We start from the raw sequence: 26,198 nt of genomic DNA on the forward strand, positions 1-26,198 counted from the left end.
GCAGACTTTTACTGTAATTGAAGCGCATTACCACAAAATGGGTTCACCTCTGATCATTCTGTCACGCTCAGTGAAAGTCTGTAAAACCCCAATTCACTGTCAGCTATCCAGAGGAGCTTAATGTATTTTTGTTAACAGAAAAGTACAAGGTTAAAAGGTTAATATCTGGCAGTGACTACAATTCTCTACGCTATTGTAGCAGCGCATCGTCTCTCTCTCTCTCTCTCTCTCTCTCTCTCTCTCTCTCTCTCTCCCTCCCTCTCCCCCTCTCCCTCTCTCTCTCTCTCCACAATTGTGTTATTGTGTGAGTGCACACTCACACAGATGCACACACACGCACACTCATGCTACTCTCTCTCCTCCCCTCAGTGTACAAGTTGAGGCAGAGCCATCCATCCAAACCCGCAGACCATGAAATTAGGTTAAGACGTTAGGCTGTGAATGACACAGGTGCGGATACAAATGAGAACATCCGAATGAAGAAGTACAGATCCAAGACGGCTGATACTGTAGTCGTTATAGGCATTCAGAATTATATTTCACAGCTTCCTCCTTCATTTTATTTAGCCCACTTTTCCTGTTGTGTATTAGTGGTCAGGACAGGGCATTAGCATACATGCTGGGAAGCTGTGCATAAGGATATTAGGAGCTCTGTCATATTCCAAATCTCATTTCCCATAGAAAACTTTAAAGTCGGTCAAGCTTGTCTGCACTCCTCTGCTCCCTTGTATAAATCATAACATTTCTTTTCTTTCTTTTTGCTTTTTTGAATATATTCAGATATTCAAAATTCAAGAATTTCTACAGTCATGTTCTTTTTAATATTTTCTCTTCACGTGTGACTGAGATTTATGAAGTGACAAGCTCAATAGCAATAATTGCAGTGCCTTTTTATGACAATATTAACAACAGTAGTACTAACAAAATCACCAGACAGACCTCTGGCACCTAGGATTCAGTAACAATGGTTGTTTTTTAAGTTGTGTAAAGCATTTTTTCAAATTAATTATTTCCACAGTGGCTATGGTTACAATGAGGCAGCAAAATCTAAAGAATGTTGTATGTGGTTTGGTTTCTTTTAGTAGGCGCTTGATTTCAATTAAGTAAATTAGATAAGGCATTGTAGATAGTGTTGTAAAAGCTGAGCTCAGATCCTATACCACTATGTTGCTCAGTAACCTGGAAGTGCAGGTTACAGTGGAGTGCTATATAATCATCACAGTATTTCCTCCATTGGCACTAAAAATGGCATTTAGTGTATATGACCAATATGAACATGACCTCTAGGGAGACTGGTATTTAACATACCTGCTGATTATGAGCTGCGTTTAACCAACATAGCAATGTTAAGTAAATTAAACATTATTTGATGATAATTGGTATTTTGAGTTTTCATGCTGTATGAGTAGTAATCATTTTAAAGATTTAATATTCGGAGTGCCACACGGCTGCAGATCAGGGCCTCATTCATTTTATATGTTGTTTGCGCTAGAGTGGGAAAAAAAGTTTGGGGTCCTGATTGCAGCATTGGAAACTTGCAATGCAATAGATGTGTGTTTTACCCAAAAAGACATGTCCATACCATAAAGTCAAGAGTTACTGACTGTTTCTGGCCAAAACAAGTTACTTATGTAGTGGACATTTGTAATATATCTTCTAGGGGGAAAAAGATTCATCTGTACAGTATGTCTATTTCCATCTATATTGTCTACACATATAGATCACAGTGAGGATGTAATGGATTTTGTTTTGAATGTGGGATGATTATGAGTTGTGTGAAATATGACAGCTAACATTTCATAGTTAAAATTGACATTTTCAGCTTAATGCAGGTTTTACACTGCATTAAGCTGCATTAAGTATTGTTTATGGAAAACTGTTTCTTCAGCTACAGGCTGATACGGGAATAGTGCTGCATTAAAAAAGAAGCCAAGAACAATTTGTTAAAGATGATTACGTAATGGCAAGTTAATAAAGGTGGGTTTTTGAAAGTGATTGAAGTGATTTGGCAACCCGAAGTTCCATGCATAGGCCTTTCCAAAGAGCATCATCCAATCAATTTAGACTTTGGAAGAGCCAGCTATAAAAGAGTTTACTCCATGTAGTTGAGACATGAAGCTCCTCTCTTAGGTCCATTCCTTTTATTTTGCCCCTACATAATACTGAAAAAGAGTCTAGACAAACAATCTCAGTGTTGTTAAACCATTAGATTTGCTATCAAAGTGCTGTAAAAAGGATCACAGCTTTTGAAAGGAACCACGTCTACAGCTGGTTATGTGAGAGCGGCATATTGACTATTGCTTTTACTATAATAGGTATTGACCTCTGCATCAACGAGGATCTGCTGAGATCTGCAGTCCTTCAAACCCCACTGAGTTCAAACATGAAAAGTTTCTACTCCAATCACCACAGGTCTACATTGATACAAAAGACTGCCAAGCACTTAAAAGGGAATAAAATATGTGCAATTGTGAATGTGATATTAGCTGAATCTGATTTTGATTGATAGGGCCTTTGGGGACATGTAGGGTGCATGAAAGAAAGAGTCAAGAATGAATTTGCCAACTAATGATCCTTTCCGTATTCAAGATACCATAACAGCAAGAATGAAAGAATGGAAGTGTGAGTAGAATTGGAATGCCAATCAAGGAAAACAAACCCTATACACTACAGCACAGGTTTAACTAATTGCATCTGAAGGTAGAGAAATAATTAATCTCAGTACATTTGAACTGCATTACCATACAACATAAACAAACATACAATACCAGTATAGTTCTATTTCTAGCCTGAGCAATTGTCTTAGTATGGAATGAATTGTCTCAAGTGAGATTTCAGCTCATTTAATATGTCAATTGTGCTTGTTTGCTTGTACACACACACACACACACACACACACAAACACACACACAGTATACATAAGCACTTGTGGGATGCCAAGGGTCAAGTGGTTTTCAATGTGGGTTATGAAAAGTCCTGACGCTAGCTAATATTTCCTGATGTGTTCTTTTTTATTTGCATACGGAGTGCTGCCTCAGCCAGCTCCTATTGTCAGAGCTTTCTATTTGAATGTCAACACTATTATTACAGCAGGTGATGCAACAGCAGGTGTCTCTCTGCCTGTCTGTCTCATATCCTCAGTCTGTCTTTCAGTGTCTTTGTGCCTCTCTCCAAGTCTCTCCTGCTTTCCTTCCCCCAGTTTTGTTTAACAGCTGTCATTATGTGTCTGCCAAATGGTATCCACTTGGAATCCACTTTTTCCACTCTTTGCAAGCATCTCTATTTTTCTAGGCTTGACATTCTACCACTTTTTTCCCACTCACCCTGACTGTAATGGGTGAAATGGAGAAAGCTCTGTGTTGCTGTCTTGCCTCTCTTTTCCTATTGTTTACAGCCAAAGCCCCAAAAGTGTTGCTTCTGACTAGCTTGGGGAAAATGGACACTTTGACATTTCACACCCTGAAATGGTATTACTAGTAAACACTGTTCATTACTGCCTTGACAGCTGATGACCAAGATTCAACCCTCCTGCACCTGCCTCTGCCAAGACTGCACACAAACAGGACTTTCTAACTTTAAGATGATAGCACACGGATAATAGATTACCTTTTACAGCAAATAGAATGGCTAAATAAATAGTTTATAAGAGTTTGACTTGTAGCCATGGATTTTTGTAATAAAGGAGCTCGATACACACACACATATAGGTGTCAAATGTGGCAGATAAATTGATTTAACCTTTATTGCTAATTTCCTGTCAAAGCAATGGTGTTTTAGGGATGAGTCATTCATTTTGGGCCTATCTATAAGTCAGTAAGCTTTCCTTTTGAATTGACTTGGAAATGTTTCATGAACTTGTAAAACTTTAAAAAATAATTTCATATCTCCACATTGGAAAATGTGTTCTACCAAATGATTAAGACTCGGCCTGTAATTATGACATGGCTTTAAAAGGCTCATACTTATATTATACACAAGAATGAAATGTAGCTTCCGGTCAAGTGCTTCTGTACCTCCTTATTCAAACTGGATCCCTAATTCATTGTTCATTCATTAATACATTGCTTTTTTTCATTTCCAGTCAGCACAGATGTGGCAAGCAGACTTTAATGAGTTTGAAGTGGTCTGGATTGCTTAGAAACTGTCACTCCTTCATGATTTACAAGAGGGACTAAGTTGATTTCATTTTCTCACAAATTTTAATCTGCCCATACACTGAGGTGCACAGCTGTTTGTTATGCGTATATGATCAATGTAGCCCACACAACATGACCAGACGATTCTCAAGTAAATGAGATTTTGGGGACAGTTTAGTGAGATTGGTTCTAAAAACTCCTAGTCAAGTTGGAACTAATTTGAAAATGTAATGTAATCAAGACATGTCAAATTGTGAGGACACCTATTTTTTCGTTCTGCTTCTTTGTGAAAATTGGCTCAGGAGGTAAGATGATGGTCAAATTTACATCAAGATTACTCAGTTGGAGCCTGCCATACAGAAGAGACTTACAAATTGAAAACATCAATAATTGAGTCAGAAAAAATAGCTGTGTCATGACAATGCAAGAGAAAAAGTGAAGGACCCAGTATACTGCCATGTGGTTCTCCAATTACCAGACAAGAAAAAGATGGTGCTTGATTTAACCAAATTTAATGGAAAACTGAATTTAAGTTGATCCTATATTTGCTCTTGAGATGCTCACTTTATTGACTAATGAGGACTCTTTCCTATCACACACATAAATAGAAGAGCATTCATTGGTCTTTAGTATTATAGTAAGTAACCGCTGATCCCTACAAGTAGTAAAACTGTAGACCTTTGCAGTCTGTGTAGAAAAACATAGTTGACAACAGAAACTGTTGTGACTCTGGTTGTATTCAGTATTTAATGGTCTTCCTATTTTAAATGCTCATACAGTAATTGTAACACATATCCCCTTGGTTTGCACATTGATTTGAACACAATTGATATCTGGCTATTGCAATTAGATATTTTTTCCTTCTGGTACAGATTATTAACCATAGTTTATGAGCCAGATATTGTAACGAAACCAACTGTGCTGTAAGTCTTGAGCCTAATATACACTGTATTAAGGTTAACTTACATAAAACACCACAACATACATTTCAATGATCATGAGCAATTAAGCCTCTAATATGTCAGTAGTATAAGGAGTCAAATACTAGAGCATATACAGAAGAAAACTGATACTTTTGTTCAAATGAGCAGTTCACGGAAAGTCATGATGTATTCATTTATTGAGGAGCAAAATGTTGTGAGTGTTAATCATGAAAATGGTAGATTTATGGGTTGGTTTTAAGATTTGAATAATAGATTTTACCATGAATCACTTGGCACTCACAAACCAATGATGTAACCAATAACCAATCAGCAAAATGCAATGTTGGAATCTGTAGCCAAAGATGATTCAGGGTACTTGAATAGGGCAAGGAAGTGTGTGATTTTTGGAAATAATTCTTCCACCGGATATTTTATATTTTCTATGGGGGAGATGTGGATAAAAGATTCGTGGACAGTTGGACAGCTATTCAGAAGGTGCTTACACGTCTGTAATATTCAGACTGAACAACTAGAAGGACCTGAACTGAGCCTAATTAGAGGTCTTTTTCAATATGCAATGTATTATAGGAATTGTTAATACTATTACTAAGAACAAGGACACAATATGCAGAGTGCATAATCCACAGGTTTTTGAGTCTGTATGATTATGTAGCAGAGAATTAGCCTAGATTATGCACATTTTATCTCACTATTTTGCCCTTGAACCTATATGTCCAACCGCTGCTTATACTATAAATGTCAGACATATGAGTCTCATCACTGCAGAGATATGGAATTCATTTTGGCGCAGCTAAGTGTTTTAATATGATTGTCACTAATATAATTCATATTGGCAAAATTTCCAGTTCAACGGCTGAATATTCTCATATCCGGTGGAACTGGAAACTGCACTTTTTCTTCCCAAAAGAGGCAACAGCAATATTGCATGTCTTTTGAGTTTATGCAAAGCATCTCCCATTTTCCTCCAACAGCACTCACTCAGAGCAGCCATGGCAAATATCATTAAATACCCTGCTAACACCCTAAACCCCTCTCTACACACACATATACACAAACAAACACACATTCAAAACCACCTCTCCCTTCTCTCTACCCATACTCATTTTCCCCTTCTTTTTCTTCCTGGCTATCACTCAGTGGCAGTGCGCAGGGGAAAGAGAGTGCATTGATCTGCCAAAGTGAGCAGCCATTTCACAGGGTGAGTCTGCACGGCGCTCCTGTCCCTGAATGGGAATTGCTCATTTCACCTGGCCGCCTTGCCTATAGCAGACTAGTGGGAAGCCCCACTGGAGAGGGACAGAGGGAGGGAGGGAGCGCAGGAGTCAGGGCCCTGGTCAGGGCTTGGCAGGCAGCAGATAAGAGCTCCTCATGCTGCTCTTGCATGCGCTCAACACTGCTGCTGGAGCTCAACCTCTCTCTCTCACTGTCTTTCACACACACACTCTCAAACGCACATACACATAGCTTTTCTCCACACATGTGAGGCACTAATAATAACTTTGGCGTTCTGGTGAGTCAGCCGTCTTTCCTCAGGCAAGGATAAAAGTAAAACATGGTGCGTTTATTGAGTCTGAAATCACTAACTGTGGAATTCCCAGAACAGGGCTTTAGCTCAGCCTGTATTCCACTCACTGCCAAGATGCCATGTGTCCACAAGATCTAATATTGTGTCCAAAGCAGGTGCTGATAGACAGATAAACAAGCCAGTAAACTATTGATGACATTCACATGGACAACATACAGTTTAGGGAATCTATAGCTTTGTAGATCAAAAGAGTTGTAGCTGAATAACTTGAGTCATTTGTGTATCAAAATGGACTAAAATTTGGTGACAAAATTAAATGTTCAACATGTATTAAGAATATGACTTTTTGCTTTATTTCCAACATTGGATATTTCATGAAGGAAACACAATAGTTATCTGGTTTATGTTCAATCGTTGTTCAAACTTTAAAAGTGGAGGTCAGAGTTCACATGCTGAGTACCAGGTGTAGTTAGGTTTGGTTTGGGCAACAAAATCACCGGTTGAGGTTTTATTGGCACTGGTTAAGGTTACGTAAACATGTGGCTCGACATGCTCAACACTCAACTTTTTCAATATTTGACCAAGGCGACAATCATTTATAAACAAAGTATGTGTGTGCATACAAGGAGTTGGACTCTGATTCTGTCAAAGTTTATTTGCTTTCTTAAATTAATAGTATATTAATGTTGCGAATCAGTATGGTGGATGGAATCTTATTTGTACTGCTCATAGAATTTAAATTCTAAATCTGTGTCCTTGTTACTCTGATGATAGCATTTTTATAGAGACTGTCTCTTTAATAGAAAGTCGTTACAGTGTATTGTAATTTTACCATGCTGTAATACCAAGATTAAAATGCCATTCATCTCCGCTGTATCAGAGTTGAAATGTCAATGACAGTAGAGACTACAGGCTAAATCGTTTTTTTTCACCTGTAATTCAGCTGAACCGACCTTTTAAATAATGTGTGACTGTAATTTGTCATTTGGCTGCTTTCAAATTCTGCACAATTTTATATTTTTTGCTGTTTTCCCAAATATATCATGTCAACTAAATCTGTCTGTGCCAAACTTAACTTGCACAAAAGTGAAGCCTTCAGCCTTCCAGTATCTGACCGACCTCTCCAGCAGTGCTCCCCTTCCCCTCCACCCTTCCCATCCTTCATGTGTCCGAAACACATTCCATCCAGCCACTCCATTCCCCCACTTCATCCTTCACATGTTCGCAAATTTATTTCTCTATCTCTCTCCCCTGGTCAGCCCACTTCCCTCCCTCCATCTAGCCTATCTCTCTGCTGCTCTCCTTGCTCAGTGACAGTCTCATCACACTCTATCAATCAGGCTTGTGAGGACCGGGCGCAGTGCAGCACAGCATCGCACAGCCCTAGTCTGGTCCCATCAGTGCCAGTCAGTCTCCCTCACTCTCTCAGTCACTTGAAAAAGGTTTAGGTTGCCAGATATAGTCTGTTTCCCCCACCCCCTTTACCCGTCCTGTTGCAGGTCAGGAGATGGGAGGGATCGAGCTGGAGTCAAGATTCAGCGTAACGCTTGATTTGATACCTCTTGACATATTATCTGGCCCGTCTTGGCACTCAAAACTAGCAATTCCTCTTTTAAACAAAGACCGATATATGGACACATGCTCAACTCGAACCCTTGGCTGAGAGATTTGAAAACATAAAGGAAACAACACGTGAGCAAATGGGAAATGATGCGAAACGAGGGGTCAGAACATTCTTGTCCTCAGCTCATCAGCTATTCTTTTCAGTTTCTTACCTGCCGCAGGCCTCATCCTGTGGTTGACGTCTCAGGAAAGAGAACTGCATAAATGAGAAAGACAGAGAGGACGAGGATAGAGATGAATAGTTTAATCAACCTGTCTAAGTGAAGTAAAGACCAGGCATTTCTCTGCATTTATTACAAGGACAACAAGGAGCTCTTAGTATAAATAAAGCACCGAGTAAGGCTAAGTAAGTAAGACCTATACAGTATTTTCCATAAGAAACTCGTATTGTTATATTTTTCATTTAATTAGTCAATGTATTTGGCACCATTATGTACATAATATATAGTAAGGACACACACAATACTTGTTTTGCAACCAAATTTCAGTTGAAGGAACAGAAAATTGCGTGTGCAGTAGAGAATGACTTAACCACAGTTATCGATTGGCTTTGAGAATTATAATGAAAACAAGTGTAATTACATTTTCCTTTAAGTAGCACAACAAATTAGGCTTGTGAGTTATTCTGGAAGCAAAAGAGGGGGGAAAAAAAGAAGAGTCTTGCATTTAATGTGCTGGGAAGATTTTCTCAGGCTGTTTTCTTGCTAAATGCATTAGCAGATGCTGCTGTGCCCATACAAGCCTGTGGACTAATATTCTTGTAAATGATTAGCTACTTATTTAACCAACAGGGAGAAATGTGCTTTGGGTGGTTACAACTAAAATGAGTTGGGGATAAACATTTTCTTTTTTTTCCCCATTTTTTTTCGGCTGCTACACTGAGTGAGCTTTAATTTGACTCATTTTCTTTTAACATGCTATTGTAGGGCTTTATGGCAATCAAATAAGATGACTAGCAATAATATTTATGAATGTTATCATTACAGTAGTCTGTGCCCAAAAGTGTTCATTCATGTTAATTCAGAGTCAGTTATCTGTATGAATGTAGCTGGCTGGTTTTTATTTTTATTTAAAAGATGAAATGGAGGCAAATAAGCTGAGTATAATGGACACTAAATGCTTTATTTCCTAACATGTAAATGACAGGTGAACATAGTTACCCAGGCGAAGATACAGCTGATTCCTAGTCCCTTCAACCTGACTTCATCAACAGTGTGTTTTGCTGAGTTCCTTGTTATCTGGGTTCTCTCTATACACCCTGTTCATGCTAATGAATCCACAAATTAAATTGTAGAACAGAGGAATATTAGGGCGCCTGCCGTTTTGATGCGGTGAGGAATACTCAATTAGGCTGGATTTGGGCCCCGTAATTATTACATTATAGCTAAGATAAGTGTTCAATGGTAACAAATGCTTTGATGGACTCCATTCTGTGACAAAGGCAACGGGTGAGCAAAGACGAAAATGCCAGAACAGAAGAGTGAAAGGGTGAAAAAAAAAGCAAGTGAGAAAGTGACAAGAAAGCTATCGCACGGGAGCCCCTGTCTGCAGCAGCCATATTTCATTACACAGCACCGAAGCTTAGGAGGCAATCAAGCATATTTAGCCATCCTCGTCTCGCCCCCCCCAAAGCAATTATTACTCCCCAGTTTTTTACTGTGCTTTGCCATGGGGAAAATGAACCGCAGTACTTATCAGCTCAATGCATACACAAGTGACTGGGGTGGAGGACATGTAGGTGTGCATATGTGTGTGTGCGAGCATGGGCATGCGCAGACGCTTGTGTTTATGTTATAGGAAGGTGTTGGAGGGGAGGGCAGTGGCGAGCTGACCGCTAGTGAGCAATAGGTTACCTTTTTCAATCCCATTAGCTCGGTAACATCAGCGCATTTAGGAGCAGCAGGCGGAGCGAGTGGAGATACAGAGATAACCATAAACATGTCACCAAAAATGCATTGTTATTTGCATTCATATTGGAAAGAGGCAAATTGATGTGGGGTCAAACAGGGAAGGTGAGGGTTTATGACCTGTGCATAGCTTTGCTGTCAGCAGCTCTGATCTATCGGACCGGTCAGCCTTGTCAGGCTTTACGCCTGATTATATTATCATGGTTGACGATCAATGCGAATGAATGATCGTTCATCTGCAAAGGGGAGTAGAATGAATACACAGGAATGTAAACAGTACATTTTTTAGTAGGGCAGTGAATGAAAATGCATTTCCCATCCTGAGGTCATCTAGTTAAGTGATGCATTGTATGCCAGTGCAACACAAAACACTTTCAAAATACTTTGGCTGTGTCTTGCTCTTTTATTCAGTCTGTGTGTTTTCTGAAATATTATCTAGTAGTAATAGAGTGAAAACAGCAGAACTGTGAAATAAAAAAACAAACATACTTTACTATTCTGTGGGTTTTGAGCAGCTAATGTGCAGTCATTTGGGTGGCACAGCCGCCAACTGCAGCATTAGTCCCCATCTGGGGACTTGTGTTTTGGTGAAAGTGCTTCTCCATTTGCGAGACTCTTCAGTTCTGGGCATCCTCCCCAAGCCCATAACTCAACGTCTCTCTATCACTCCCATGCGACTGGCTGTCATAATCATCAGCATTATGCTACCTCAATGGGCCTGATTTACAAGTCTGGACATGGCACCAGCTCTGTGCCAAGGGGTAAACATGAGGCTGTTTGCTACAGCTAGGCCTATTTCTCCCTACTGCATTTAATGGGGAGGAGAGACCAATATTCAGAACAGAAAAGCAATTTTTCAGATCTATGATTTGTATACAAGACTGCAAATAAAACCCTTAAAAAGTCCACAGTTTTGTTCAAAAATCTACTCATAAGCTTTATTTTTGCAGTTAAATGTGTAGAAATGTATACTTTAATGCATGCATTTATTAGCTCATGAAACATTTGACTTTTGATTATGGACTGTACAAAATTTTTTTTAGGCAGTAGTGATGTCAGAAAAGGGGGAGGGTTATGTACTTGTTCTTTTTACTGAAGAGAGGGTGGTCTGAATCTTTTCTTTCATTTTCTCACCCCATATTTATTTTTATTTCAGCCTTACTGTGCAAGATATATTGGAAAAAGGCACAAATGATGGTGGTTTTAGTCTAGAATGGGTTCTTTGTAGGTGCAATTCACCACATGTAGAGGACAGCATTCCTGTCTCTGTTTGCCCATCATAACTGCTCTACCAACAGCCATTCCCACCCTCACAAACAGGAAAAAAGTAAAATGTGCCATAATAAGTTAGCCCATAATATAATTTCAATTCAGCATGACACACTGGGGCCCAGTTCACTCAATCAAGGCAGTAATAACTGTTTCTATCAAAAAACTGAGCCACTAGAATATTCACCATTTTGTTATGTTTCCCATAAATATGGCAATTAATAATCACAATTTAATGTATAATGGAGGCTGTGTGACAATTACTGTTCTGTTAAGATATAATAGTTTAAATTGGAGTGCACCAATGTAAATTCATTGTGCTTTGTCTCTTTGGGTTAATGATGAAAGTCCAAAGAAAACGATTAATTATACGAACAAAAACAAAACAAAACAAAAACAAGAAACAAAGAAACAAACAAAAACCCATAACATAAGGTTCAGCCTCCCTCCAGTGATTTTCATGCAATCCCTTATTCCTGTCATATCAGAATCAGTATATTTGTAATATTATAAGAGTATTTTTTCAAATAAAAAGTACCTTTATATTTATTTTAAAATGAAAAATAATATACAAAGTTCACAAAAGCTAATTAGATAAAAATAAAACTAATTTTATTCCTTCTGTATATGTAGTGGTTAGACAGTCTCACATTGCTTTAGATATTAAAATGTAATGTCTTTCATGGAGTAATAATTTGTCATATTATACATCTTTGGACTGTCTTCACCTTGAGGCAGCACCCAGCCCTTTTCTTAACCCTCTCATTCATTCTATAATACTATATTGGCCCATATTCATCCACATATTGCCCCTGCTAAGTGATAGGCCACATAAATCAATTTTTATATATACACACACAATAACTGTTATATGCGGCTTCCAACCCGCCTGCTGATAGCTGCCATTTCTTATCACTCCAGTTGAATGTGGCACCGTTATGAAGGCACTTTTGCTTGCTGTCTAACTGGAGGAGACTGGGAGAGAGGGAAAGCATTTTTTTCCCTTCAAATTACTTAAGCTGCCTACAAAGCTCTTTGTGGAGCAGCATGGTTATGAAAATTCACTGAAAAGGGAAGGAAATTTTGTACAGTGGGAGAGAGAGTCTTGATGACAGGAAACACCTATATTCCTGTGGATTTTACTCATTCTGCTGCGTGTAAATACTGTGATTCCTGGGTTCTTGTGTATTTTATTTTGCACATACAATAAGTTCATGCCGTCAAATATAATCAAGAAGCATGCAGAGAAATTCACTCTGCTTCTGTACAACTTCAGGGGGTAATGTCATCAAATAATATCCATAATGTGCAGATTCTATTTGCAATCACAGTGCATATGAATTGACTCTATCCCTCCCGGTTTCTTTTACTTTATATTTCTGCCTTTAAAGGAATGGTGAGTGTAATTCTGCCATCTGTGGTATTAATTTGAAATGCTTAATACGTAAGCTAATCAAGTATGTTTATTTTTCCTCTTGTGGAGTTGTAGGCTTTACCATTTGCAAGGAAATAAGTACCCCATAGTTAATGAACTAAGCTGAAATTAGCTTTCATAACTGTGAAGTGAAATCGCTGAAAACACAGAGCACATATTCTCCATCTCTTTTTGCCCATAAGGTTCCAGCAAGAAAGAATTTGATTTCTCTCCAAATGGCATCAGGAATAGGTGTTACGATAGCAGGGAGAGCCCATGGGCGGACAGCGTGATGTTGTGAGACCATTTGATAGACAACAGCACAGCAGGAGAAAAAAGAGAGGAAGTGGGATTCAGGACTACAGAGCCAAGAGACACTTTCTCTTTCACTCTCTTGCTCCCAACTGCTCCCAGTGCCAGAGACACGGGCCGCTGCACAGACAGATGGCGAGGAGGTGTGTGTGCGTGCATGTGTGTGTGTGCGTGCAAGGGGTGGGTGGTGACGCCATTTAGCTTTGTACAAGTGTAAGAGATGGAGCGCGAGAGATATAAGGGAAGAAAATGAAGGAGGGAAAAGCACTGCAGAGGTTTGTGTGTGAAAGAGAGCGGTGACTTTCTCAAGCAAGCATTAATGCATATACCTCTTTTTTTGTATTCCCACATCCAAGTAGCTTGTGTACTTCATTACAGCAGCAATGAAAGTTCATTTGCACTGTCACTTTGCGTTCGCCTGTCATACTGCGTAGGGAAGACATTGCACAGAAGGGACCTCTCCTGATGACAAGAGGCACACCTACTGGAAGAACTGTGGGTGTGTAGAGTCTGTGGGTGGAGAGATTCTGTATTGACAGACTGCCATCTACTGGATTTTGCTATTATTTCAATACATACTATTTTTTCATCATAGCTGCTCTTGCATACAGTATATGCATACATGTATTTTTCTTCAGTGACTGGGATTTATTATAATTATGATAGCTTTATTCATACATCCAAAGCCTCATAGACAGAAAGCAACGGCTAATTTACTTTGTGTTTGCTATACATTTCTGTTTGCTCTGGAGAAAAAAAAATAGACATTTATCTCTTTGAGTACATGGACATGGTTAAGAAATTCACCAGTGGATTTATCATAATAATTTTTTAAAATCTGCATACTAACTAAAGAGCTGTGCATGTATTCTCAGATGACGTCCGGTCACTTAAATGACTGCAACCTGTTAGAAAGTTCACTAGAGTAAAACTAAGCCAGGGGCATTGATAGACTGACTGTTTATTTAGTTTTTGCATGTGTCTATGCATCTATGAGGAGAGCACATCGAAGCAAATGGAAGCTAATCACTTTAATGATGAGGTGATGAGGTGAGTCGCATTGCCTCAGATGGAGTCATTCACTTTATGTCTTAGAGGTCAAATGGGGATGTACAGCACCATCTTGTGGCTGTTTCATGCTGGATGAAGGCTGGCACACCACCACCATCTGACTGAAAACCAGCCAAATAATATAAATCTGATGATTAAATTTGAAGCCAGGATAATTTCATTGACGTTACAATCTGCTAAAACAGCATTCCCCTAAAAGTTTGACACTAAAAGAGATTTATATTAAGGTTTCTCTTTCACTCCTTTTGGGGGTTGCAGTCAGATAAAGTATGCAGGGGCTTTAATTGAGTGTTGCTTTAGCCATAAATGTTTGCACTATGATATGGAAGACCGAATATGGCAATTCATCATGTCTGTGAGCAATAAACAATATTATTTTTGCTCATTAGTGCATACACATGGACTTGTATCAGTGTGTTGGAGAGTGAGCTTTTCTATCGCATTTCAAAAGACCACTAGAACCATTACCTGTCTCATGACTAATGAGCAGCGGGTGTGCAGTTAACGGTCATGAAATATGCACCAGACTTAAATACCTCATCCATAGTGCCTTGAGACAAATCCCTGCATTTCATTAAACACACACACGCACACACAGGGGTTCGGCTCTGGTGCAAAATCATTCCTCCTTTGCAGAGGAAATAAAATGAATTTTCTATGCCTGTTTCCTTACAATCACAATAGCAATGTCATGTTAAAGAATTAGCACTTTTATTACGGCAAATTAGGGAAGGCGTTAAATTTGAGCCCACAACACATCCTCTGAACAACCCTGCTGATTCAAAGTCACAAAAGACACAGTGTTCCACACTGTACTGCATTTAAGTAAGTAATTTGGAGGTTATCATAAGTTGGCACTAATCATTTAATATTGTCCTTTTTTGTATTTTACTGATCTACACTGCTATGGCCAGTACTTCAATCTCTAATCCTGTCTGTTTGTGGATCAGTAGAGATTCACCCTGGGAAACCACAAGCTACTATCTAACATGAAACGGATTTGATCCATTTTTCAGAGCATATCTGTCTTTTTCAGACAGGCGGTTTTCAAAAGAAATATGTCAGCAGTCTGGGGATTATGCTTTTTTTGCTAATCACCAAAAGACCCAACCTGCCCGACATTTCCTTGGTACGACAATGCAGCACACCGAGCAAAAGTCTTTTCCCATTTAGATGCTTATTTTGATCTTCTTTTATTCTCATTGTATTGGTACAATCAGATGTATTAACCATTAACTTCATGCTTCACTGAGTTACATGATTATCTTGCGCAAATGAAAAGTGATTTAGCAGGAAAAAGAAGAAGAAGATGGACTAATTTCACAACCTTGTTCTACTGATGCTGAGTGAATAGACTCATCATTATTCATCCACATTTGCTCTTCTAAGAGTGAGCACAAGAAGTTGGCACGGTGTACTCTGTTGGGGGATAAACCATCTATCAAAGCAACCTAGAGGTGAATATTTGGGTAAACATTTTCCCTCTCAGTCCTGCCTTCTGATAGCACACTTCTACACACAGAAAATGCCTAAGTATAGTGTACTGCATGTGCGCATTGAGGAAATTAGCATTAAAAAAATATACAATTTATAATTTAGCATGTATAGTCTTCTTGACTGCACATAACACAGTACAAATGTTTGGCAGACATTCTTGCCCTGACTCAGGCCTCATAGGCAATTCTTACCCCTGTGCCTGTGTGTGTGTGTGTGTGTGTGTGTGTGTGTTTTTTTTTTTTTTTTGCTAACTGACTGTTGTCGGATGTGCTCAAGTGTAAGCACACAACATGTGGGATGAGTGTGATGGATTCCTGGTATCGTTGGTAGTTATTTGTGGCATGCCTACAACCACAATTCCCCAGCCACAGCTTATTGCAGAGTGAAGCTGAGCGAGATGTACTCTGAAACTGGCGTAAAGCCACTGGACTTCGTAATAATTCATCGGCCAAAAAGCCTTCCATGTACTCACCCTGCAATATTTATACCCCACTGAATGTATTTTCTCCAGCTACATCATGGGGATTTTCTCTTCTGAGAACAGGTTTTAGTATTTCAGACCTTATTTAAATCTGGGAAACAATTCTTTGAATTTGTCCCATGATCATATTCTGTCCACTTAGAATGATGCACTGTATGTGGCTGCTATTGGAAGTACACCATCTAATCCAGTCTCAACTCTCTGTGGAGTTCATCTGTTTTTTGTTTGTTCTTGATTAGGTCTTTCTTTGTCTTTGTTTCCTTTTCGCTTTTCCCCATCATCTTTGTTGGTGTCTCATCACTAATATATTTTCCCCTTCCCAAGAGAGACCTCACATATGTAAATGCTTCAAAATATGGTTGAAAAATATTTTCTAAAGTGAATGGGTGTTAAGGGACACAAGAAGAAAAATAATCTTTTTTTGATTCATCACATTATTGCTAATGATAGTGCTCTCTCAAAGATGCAAGTCATTTAATGAAGAGCAAATCTATAACACTACAATACTATGAACACATTATGTTGAATAATCATAAAGCACTAAAACCTTGATTAATATAACTTTAATATACTGTTTTTAATATTTAATTAAACTTTCCTTATCAATATTAAATAAGTTTTGTCTGTGAATCCCAGCCAACAATGAAGTCTCACTCATTGAATACCATAATTAGCTGTTTGTTCCAAAGAGTCCCATAATCTTTAAGTACAACAGAAATTACCTCAGTGAGACACTATTACATTTTGTAGTATCTTTATGTTATGATTGTAAAATTATCTATTATTTTTAAGTTCTGAGAGTATTATTAATCCACTTTTTACTATAAACCAAATGGTCTTGTTAATGATGGTGCCATAGTGTCATAGTGGTGCCAAAATGTGATAAACGATAAAACGATTCTAGAAAATCTCGAAATAATTTTTCAGGTAAGAAATTCTTATGTCATGCATAAAATGACAATTTTGTTCTGTTCACAACATTAACAAAATAAAAAGCCACAACTCAATTAAAAAACAAAGGCTTTGCTTTGGTTTAAAAAGGCTCTGCTACAATATTCTTTGGTTTTCAATGAAAATACTGTTCCAATTTATTCGGAAAGCAGCTTTTCTCATATTAAAAGCTTAAAGTGAAGAGAAAAATGCTGCAGCTTATTTTGCAATTAAGCTTTTTTTCTCAAGAATTATTAAGATAAAGCCATAACTAAATTAGCTACTGCAAATGTTAAGTTTAATACAGAGAACCTTGTCTGGGGAAAACAGCTGCTCTGTGGATTGCGCGGCTTTTTGAATTTGAAAGAATACTTGTCCCACTCACCAAGAAATGAGGCGCCTCTTTTGGGGTTCATGCAGGTGCCAACATGCTGCCCGATGCTGCAGTTTTACCTCGCCGACACAGCACTGAAATGAATGCCCCCTTTGCCCCCACCTAGGAGATGAGAAAAAGTCAGCTAGATGAGGTTTTCACCTCACACAAGTGAATAGAAAATGTGACACAAAGCTTGGTTTAAAAAATACATAGGTTAAGAATAACAAAAAGACCGAAATACAGCCACGTTTCTACTATTCAGTTGATAACAGCATCAAAATCAACTAATGTCAATACACTGTTCGCCTGAGAGGCTTAATCTGTCATTTGAAGGCAAAAGAAATCTGGATGAAATGTATTTCTAATATTAGCATGTTTTTCATGGACTGCTTTCAACAATACTCTCAGTTATTTCCTGTGGCAGAGAGCACACCAAAGGATACTAATGGGAGAAAACACAAACAAATATGTCAGATTTGATATGTTTTTCTTTTCTTTCTTATAGTATTGGTTTATTGTGCTTCTCACGCAACCACCTTGCAGGTTTTTTTTTACCCTCTTTTGATGTTGCGTATGACAAAAGACACATGAGAATGAGAATAGGAAGACCAAAACTGTAATATGCACGGTAGCTCATCATTTGCACACTTCAACCTCACTCCAGAAAATAAAACATAAAATAAAATGTTGCAGTGAAACCCCAGCTCAAAATAATCATCTAAGGTCAATCTAAAAGACTCCACTTTGCATCTCAGAGGCATCCCTTTAGTGTTATTAGAAAAACATCCTTTGCCATTTTCAACTCATGTATTTGCATAGAATTAACCTCTCATAAGACGTATTAAAGACAGGCCTAAATCTGACGTGCCTTTGGAATAGCTTATGTGCATTTGCATAACGTTTGCCTCCTGTGCAGGTGATAAAGCATGCAAGCAAGCATATTAAGCCTGGATTACAGTATTTGATTTTGTGTGTGTGCATGTGTGCACATGTATATGTACAGTGACTATATACTTAGCTGTGGGCCTGAATGTGTGCAAACTGGAGTCTGCTCTAGCTGTTTTGGCAAGCCTCCCTATTGCCAGAAGGGCCAAAGAGAGCAGTGTGCTATGCCTGACTGCCATGTTACTCATGTGACCTCATGAAAGTACAAGTCCCTCCAAGCGCTATAATAAATCATCACAGACGGGGCGGGGTCCACAAAACATGCTTAGACGCACACACACAATTTTTGCTTGCCATAACACAACATATCAAAATTAATGAGTACGCAAGCATGATCATATCAAATACTCTGCCCCTTCAAGGTAGGATGGACTAGTAGTCAGTTAGGTCATCCCACATGGAGGTGGAAGGCCTAGTTTTAACACCATGGATGACCACTGTAATATCACTGAACATTAGTTTACCCCTTATGTACACCAAAGGAAGATCTGTCCCTTAACCTGAGGACAGAACAGACATTAAAAGGAAATTAATCCCTTAGGGTTGATTAAAAGTATACAATACCACCTTAAAATTAAGAGCCATCTTTTAAGACATGTACTGTGATTTGTGGCAATGAATCTTTCCCCCAATTATAGCTGGTCTTTTCTATAAAAAGACAGCATTTTTCACTATTAACAGGTCACTTCTCATTTACTGTAAGCAGTTTTGGGAAGTAGACTTTTGAAAGTTTTTTGGCTGCTGGACTCATTGCTATTCTAAACCAGGTCACCTGCTACTGCTGTGAATTCTCCTTTATATAACACAACTCCATCTGACAGGTGTAGGGCACCTATGTACCTGCCGTTCTTGGTAAAATGCACTCCAACGTCATTTAACAAGTGTCTTTAAGGCTCTCTCTCTGAGAAGAAATAGCAGATTCAATTTAAATTTAATGCCTTAATGGTTCTTGAACAGGACATTCAAATGGCCTCCAACAGACTATGCGGTGGTGACAATTTTGCCGCTGTCATTTACAATACTTCAGGCACAAAGTTAGTCTAACTCACTTGCCTGTACTTAACTGTTCTTGCCTTTCCACTGAAGCTACATTTGTCGCTGTCGTCTTTAAGTTAAATCACTTTGCCACCTGAGCTTCCAACAAATTTTTGCAAATTTTTACAGTAATTACCACAAGGGGACAGAGGGCATCATGTGTGTGAAATGCTCTGAGTGAAAAGCATCATTGCCTCCTGGCATATACTCTCACTTATTTAGCACACTTGGGAATATATCTGAGGCTGCTTGTAAGAATATGAAGTAAAAGCGAGGGCCATGTCCCAGTAACAAGACTCTGGGTTAGAACAACCCTGCTGTAATTTGATCTCAAAATAGCACACTGCAAAACTTTTCCTCGCAGGTGCATTTGATAAGTTCATTGGAAATCCTATGGACATGTAGCGGAATGTTCTGGTGTACACTGGCCTCTGCCCAGGGAACAGCAACACAAGTGCTCCAATTACAGCTGCACCCACAAGTCCTCTGGGGGAAACCACAGCACTACTCATTGATCTGAAAAAACAGCACTGTGATAGAGGGGAACTACACTCTGGTTCCAAAGAACATGAACTGTGCTTTTAATTATCCGGACTAGGAGATTATGATGAGGATAATGATTAGTTAGCACTCTAAGTAATTTGTTTTATTTATGTCATGTTGACCTATTGCAGTACAGTTGGGCATTTGTGGTAATGTGAACATGTTGCATGTGCAGCATTTTACATTAAGTGATGATGCAGTAGAATGCAAATGGTATTATTATATTCTAGCAACTGATTCCAGAGATTCAGAGTGATTATATTTAGGTCTACTGTAACTAGCTTAGTGCAGATTGCAGGCTTCTCAGGAAGCTTCTTGTTGTAGTGCCTGTGTATATGGATGTGTATTCAAGCCTCACAATGTGCTAAAAGCACCTGTCAGTCTTCTATCTAAATGCTGTGCGAACTGTGATTCTGTGTGTCATCTACACAGTCCTAATGTGAAAGTAGATCTCCTCTAAAAACAGCAGAGCAGCGGCAGCAGTAGCAGTAGAGATTCTTGCACTCCAGAGGGCACCATTAGCATGCTTTATGTGTGCCATTATGCTACACACAGCAATACCAGATATCTTTTAAGCAATAAGCATAAGTCCAATATGGTACCCAAACAACAGCATCACAAGCACTGATCTGTAAGTGTCTGAAAAAAATGCCAATCACATTTTTGAAATGTCACTACAGCACACAGTCACACACAGCTAATGAAAAAGACATTTACAGCTCTGCTATTTGTGGAACTTCCAGCCTGGATGAAAAAGGAAATCAAACTTAACGTGTTTGCTGTGCTGAAGTCTTATTTCATATCAAATAATGAACGCCAGATAGTCCAGAAACCAATTTCCTGTGACTGAACAATAGATCATGTGCAGACATGTATTCTTTCCATACGTTCATCTATACTAACAACATTTCCTTCTGTGACCCTTGGTTTGATTTCTATGGGCTGACATTATTATCTTGTTGACGTTACTAGGGGGCACTGACATTTGAACACTGAAAACAGAATTTTGGTCACAGGTGATTGTCATAGATGAATTGCTCTATTAAATAAATCAATTTAAAGGAAGGTTTTTTGTCTGGATTAGAAAATGTTTATCTTACCCTTTTGGAATAATCTATTGCGATTGCTGCCTCGGACCAGAGTGATGAAAGAAGAGAACTCCTCAGAATCTCCCTGGAGGGAAAGAAATACATAGGTCAGGATGTGTCATGCTTAGTCTATTGTACCATTGTCCATTCACTACTAAACACTTAGATCACTGTACTGTAGATCAACGTAAAGTTTGCGTACATAATCACATACTGACATGTACAGACACAAGCGTAAATGAACATACACTGTAGCTTCTATGCGTTGCAGTGCTATCAGCATGCAGTAGTCCCATTAGGTTTGCAAACATGCTTCATGTACTTTGTGGAGGTGATTTTCCATTGTGCATAATGAGAACTGCTAAAAATAGACTCCTGCATGAATGCTGACAGTGTCTCCACCACATACTGAAGACAGGATAGCAGGATGTTTGGTTATGTCTGCTTGTAAGTAATAATTTCTGACAGTGACTCTCTCTCATACACCCTTACTTGTGTGCAAGAAAGCATGAATATGCGGCTGGTGTACAAGCACACACATACACGCCCTGTGATAACCATACAGTGCACATACATGGAACCTTAATTGATTTTGTCAGGCGCTGGGTTCATATTGATGACGGGAAAATAATAGGGTGGCAAGGGACCCTAAATGATGCCCAGGGAGCACAGAGGCCCTCCATATTTTTGAAAACACACAGACAGGCTTTGACATACATGCATACACATCAGTATTAACGGTCCATGTTTTCTTCACAGATTCCTCAGACCAAGCTAGTCTCAGTAACCGCAGTAGAGCACATGCTTGAAAGTGTCTGACTGTCCTCAAACGTCACAGCGGCACCGGTGATTGACAGATCCCTGCCTGTGTTTGTCTTGCATGACAATGACACTGATAATTGGATGTTGGACACCATGGCACACACTACCTCTCCTATTTACTGTCCTCATGCAATATTCTGCATCTTCAAAGTACTACAAATGTGAATCTAGCTTGACTTTTTGCATCTCTAATCCTCCTTCACATTTTTTTCTACTTTGCTGAAGCACTTGATATGCAAAAATCATATGTTTACTTTCAAGATCAAAGTTTCTCTCTCCCAACCCCTTCTTCATTTTCCCCATCTAAAAATGGACTCCTTTCATTATGCAAGCCAACAAAGAGCAGCGTCTGCTCATGCAGCCCATTCCAAGCATACTGATTAATTAGCTTGTATAATTAGCTTAATGATTTAGAGAAACATGGCCATGGCCACCCAAGAAGCTATGCTAATGGAACCCTGTCTATAGCAATTAAAACGCCCATAACTTAACAATGGTTGCTTAGAAGTCCAGATAACTGCTGGGAAAAAAGTAGGTGGTGCAGTAATCGATGTAGCATCATATTAGCTGGTGTTGTGTTAATGAACTGTGTTGTACTTATCACATTGTGAGATTGTGTTGCAAGTCATGTGTTTGTATTGAATAATATTTTTTTAGAAGTGCAGACACCACTGGAAGACTGAGCACTAATGAAGTGTTCTTATTTCTCACTATGGCAGTTGACTTTAGAGCTGGCGGCATGCTTGGTGCACTTAGACCTCAAATTAGACTTGAAAAGTGATGTAAGTAGCTGAAAGAGTGAAACCTGCTTTTAGTGTCACAATTCATCTTCCATCTATCTTATTATGCCATTTGATATATCTTCTGTCTGCCAGTTATGTTAACTCCTTCTCTGTGTGAGCACATACTGTAAAGTGCATGAGTTAGGACATGCTGCTGTGGACTTTACAGTTTCCATTAAATGGGAGTCAAACCAGACAGTATCTCTGCTCTCTGACAGTAGCATCAGCATTCCTGGCTGTGCTTCAGACATAAATCGCCCGTTTATGACCTTCCCCTGAACAGTAACCAACAGAGACACCAGCTCGACTCATAAAACCAGCAGAATGTTGAGGTGGAGGTGAAGATATTACTTATCCATACACGACTTCTAAAACGGCAGTCAAGTGGGAGCAGTTAGAAAAAGTCTAATCCTTATTTGTTTATTTTCTCAGTACTGTGATTGAATGCTGTGAAGATCACACCCAGTCATAAATGACTGGTAATTTACTACACACTTTGCTGCTGACAAAGCATAAGAATTATGGCGCCACTGGGCTTTTTTACAAACAGCACAGGAAATGGACTATAGTAATGGAGGGATAGTCCAGTGTTTATTGCAAGACCACTGTAAAACCAACTTCAAGCCTGTGACAAAAAGTGGCAGTTTGGTACTTTAGAAGTGTCAACTACAATACAGCCCACTACTGTATACTCAGTGCTGCTGTAAATACAAGTTGAGGTAGCACCTCAGTGGTTCTTTTCATGTCTTAACCTTAACCTAACTTGAATAACAATGATGTAAATATTGCATGATTAACAGTCATTATACTGACCCAAAATTCTTTATGACAAAATCACAAAAATCAATGAAACATTTCATTAAGAGGTGCTACAGGTAAATTTAAACCTGCATTAACAACATTTTTTATGTTTGCCATTACACAAGGTGTAATCATTATCACCTTAATAAAATCAATATGGCTAAGTGGTTAGAAAATAGTTGAGAATTCAACAAATCCAATAGACACAACATAACATTCATTCAGAGTTATGTTTCTGCCCACCAAGCAAATGTAAGTCCAATATTCACAGTTATATTGGTTCTGTTTTGATTTAGCTACTGAATACTCCACTCTGTGTTCAGCAGCTAGCTGTTAACTTTGTCTGTCTGCAGTTTGGTGCTCAGCACATAATATGCAGTGGGCTCATCCAAGCATTTTCTCTGAAAACAGCTGCCATCTCCTGCTGTGACTAGAAACTAGATTGATGAGAGCAGTGACAGTGAGCCAAAACAGTAAAGTTGCAGGGCCACAAAATCAAAACAGTGAGCTGAAAAACCCTAAAATGTTCTGTAGAGCTGATGGAAAATGTAAAGTGAGGATATAATTGGATGTAGGTTTGGCACTACTAGAAACATTTTTCATAGTGCATATGTGTAGACATTATATAAATATTTTCATCAGAAATGCTTTACCACACATTGCTTAATTGAAGTTTGTATATGTGTCAGCTTTGCTACATATTTTAAACAGCTTGAAACATTAAAAAGGAGGATGAAACTTCATGACAGTGCTGATGCAGCAGGGCATAGAAAACAGTGAGGCCTACATCTGTTAGATCATTTATAAGAATGGAAGCAAAGAGGTGAAAAAAATAAGCTCCTAAGACTGTCTCTTACAACAAGTCTCAAATTACGCAAGTGCTAAATATAGATCAGCGGACAGACTTAACTTCACTACTTGTCACAAGCATTACTATCTAGTTCTGGTTACAAGTAAATGAAGTGATATAATTTATCAAAAATTAAACACTATCTTTCTAAAACTGGAGCTACATAGCCCTGCCATTTCCAAATTGTTTCAGCAGTCCCAGAGGATTCCATATGCCATCTCCCCGAAAGCCTCTTTAATGAAACAATATAAGGCAAATGCGTCATTAAGATTCGCAGCACTCCCAAACACACTAATTGCACACAGAGACTTGATAACAGTCTGTTTGTGTCGGTGTCTGCATGTTGCCAGCAGGTGCGATGCTATTCACTTGTGCGAGCCGAACATCACAGTCCTGAGTTTGACACCATTGTGTCAAAAACTCTGTGCTCAGCTCGTCAGCTCTGGTGCGCTGTGCCCAAACAAGCCAGCTAAAAATGAGCATTTGGGAAGTGATCTGCCTTTCGCTTCCCTCTCTCTCTGTACCCACAGCTGCCTCAGTGGCACAGGGTAGCGTCACTGTCAGACGTAGATGGAATTAGTTATATGGTACATCATATGTCTATTTAGAATTGGCGTCATGCACCCCAAAAAAGGATACGCTTTGGGTAGGAGGAAGTTTGATATTTTAGACACATTTGCATAGGTTTGCAATAGTCAAGCTGATGTTGACGGGACATCACATTTGCCATGTGAGCTGTCTCAGTGAGAAATGTTCTCATCCAAACTCAAAGATACAGATACAAAAGTCTCCTCATAAATCACTTCACTTTAAGAAGCAGCAACTTTTATTCATGAGTTGTGTGCACATTTGCCATGAAAAAGCATGTGTTACTGTTTTATTGCTAAAACTGACCATTGATGCTCCTCCTCCCTTTACTGCTATTTTATTACCCTCTGCATTCAAGTGATATTGACAGTTTTGAAGCAAACTGAATTTTCTTGTCCATTTTTCTCCTAGAATGAAGAATATGGAAGGCTGCTGCCGTGGTGGTGAAGAATAAGTGAGTACAGACTTCATCTTTGTTCGGTACCTTTCTCTTGTCTGCAATCAAAGCCCTTTTATCAGCAGAGTTTTCTACCACGCTGAAAACTTTCCATCATGCTGAAACTGTTCCTCCCCAAAGGCTATCATAATCTGCTCAGCATGCATAATGTTAATCGTTCAAATATCTCATCAACACAACAGGCTAAGCATGCTGTCAGTGCAAAGAGGGGGAGTGTGAGAGACAGTGTGTGGCAGACGGAAAGCAGAAGGATGTACAGTTAGAAGAAAAGGGGGCTAGGTGATGAAGGATGAAGAGGGTAAAGGGTGAGAGATCAGATGAGATGATGAAACTGAGCATGGAACAGGAAGATGCAGCAAGGAAGGACAGGAAGAGGAAAAACACATTAAGGCTGAAGTAGGAGAATTAGATAAAGAGAAGGAGGGAGGAAGAGAAAAGAAAGGAGCATAGCATCATCTGCCTTTGGCACTCTTAGGAAACTCTATGCCACTATATTCTGTCCCCCTTTTCCAGTCAGCTTTGGAGAAGATGATAGCATTGATCATCTTAAAAGACCGCTTTTCCTGTCACCGTATCACCTCACGTCATTAAGATGACTGGTTGAGTTGCCTTAAAAGGTTTCTCTTATGTCTGGCAAAGGCTGCAAGCTGTTAGATTGCCTTCCACATGCTTGCCTTCATTCTGTGAGACTGCTGACAAACCTAAGAATGCTTAAGTGTCCGTCATATTGATTTTCAGTGATTGGTTGTGTTTTTAGATCAGATTTAATGAAAGGAGGGGGGCAAAGTCAGGCAACAAAATC

The 26,198-nt window shown here is 39.0% G+C and overlaps 1 protein-coding gene across 9 annotated transcripts in view; it reads right to left on the reverse strand.

Moving 5' to 3' along the window:
- LOC108892381 (protein tyrosine phosphatase receptor type D) overlaps window positions 1-26,198 on the reverse strand; it is a 344,319-nt gene that overhangs the window by 190,495 nt on the left and 127,626 nt on the right. For all 9 annotated transcript variants that reach the window (XM_051076295.1, XM_051076293.1, XM_051076297.1 and 6 more), the window contains exons 5-7: window positions 21,109-21,181; window positions 17,495-17,605; window positions 8,381-8,424 (exon numbers count right to left, since the gene is read on the reverse strand). The gene's annotated coding sequence lies outside the window, so the exon portion shown is untranslated. The remainder of the gene's footprint in view (window positions 1-8,380; window positions 8,425-17,494; window positions 17,606-21,108; window positions 21,182-26,198) is intronic.

Source organism: Lates calcarifer, linkage group LG15 (genome assembly GCF_001640805.2).
Source record: "Lates calcarifer isolate ASB-BC8 linkage group LG15, TLL_Latcal_v3, whole genome shotgun sequence".
Lineage (NCBI taxonomy): Eukaryota > Metazoa > Chordata > Actinopteri > Centropomidae > Lates > Lates calcarifer.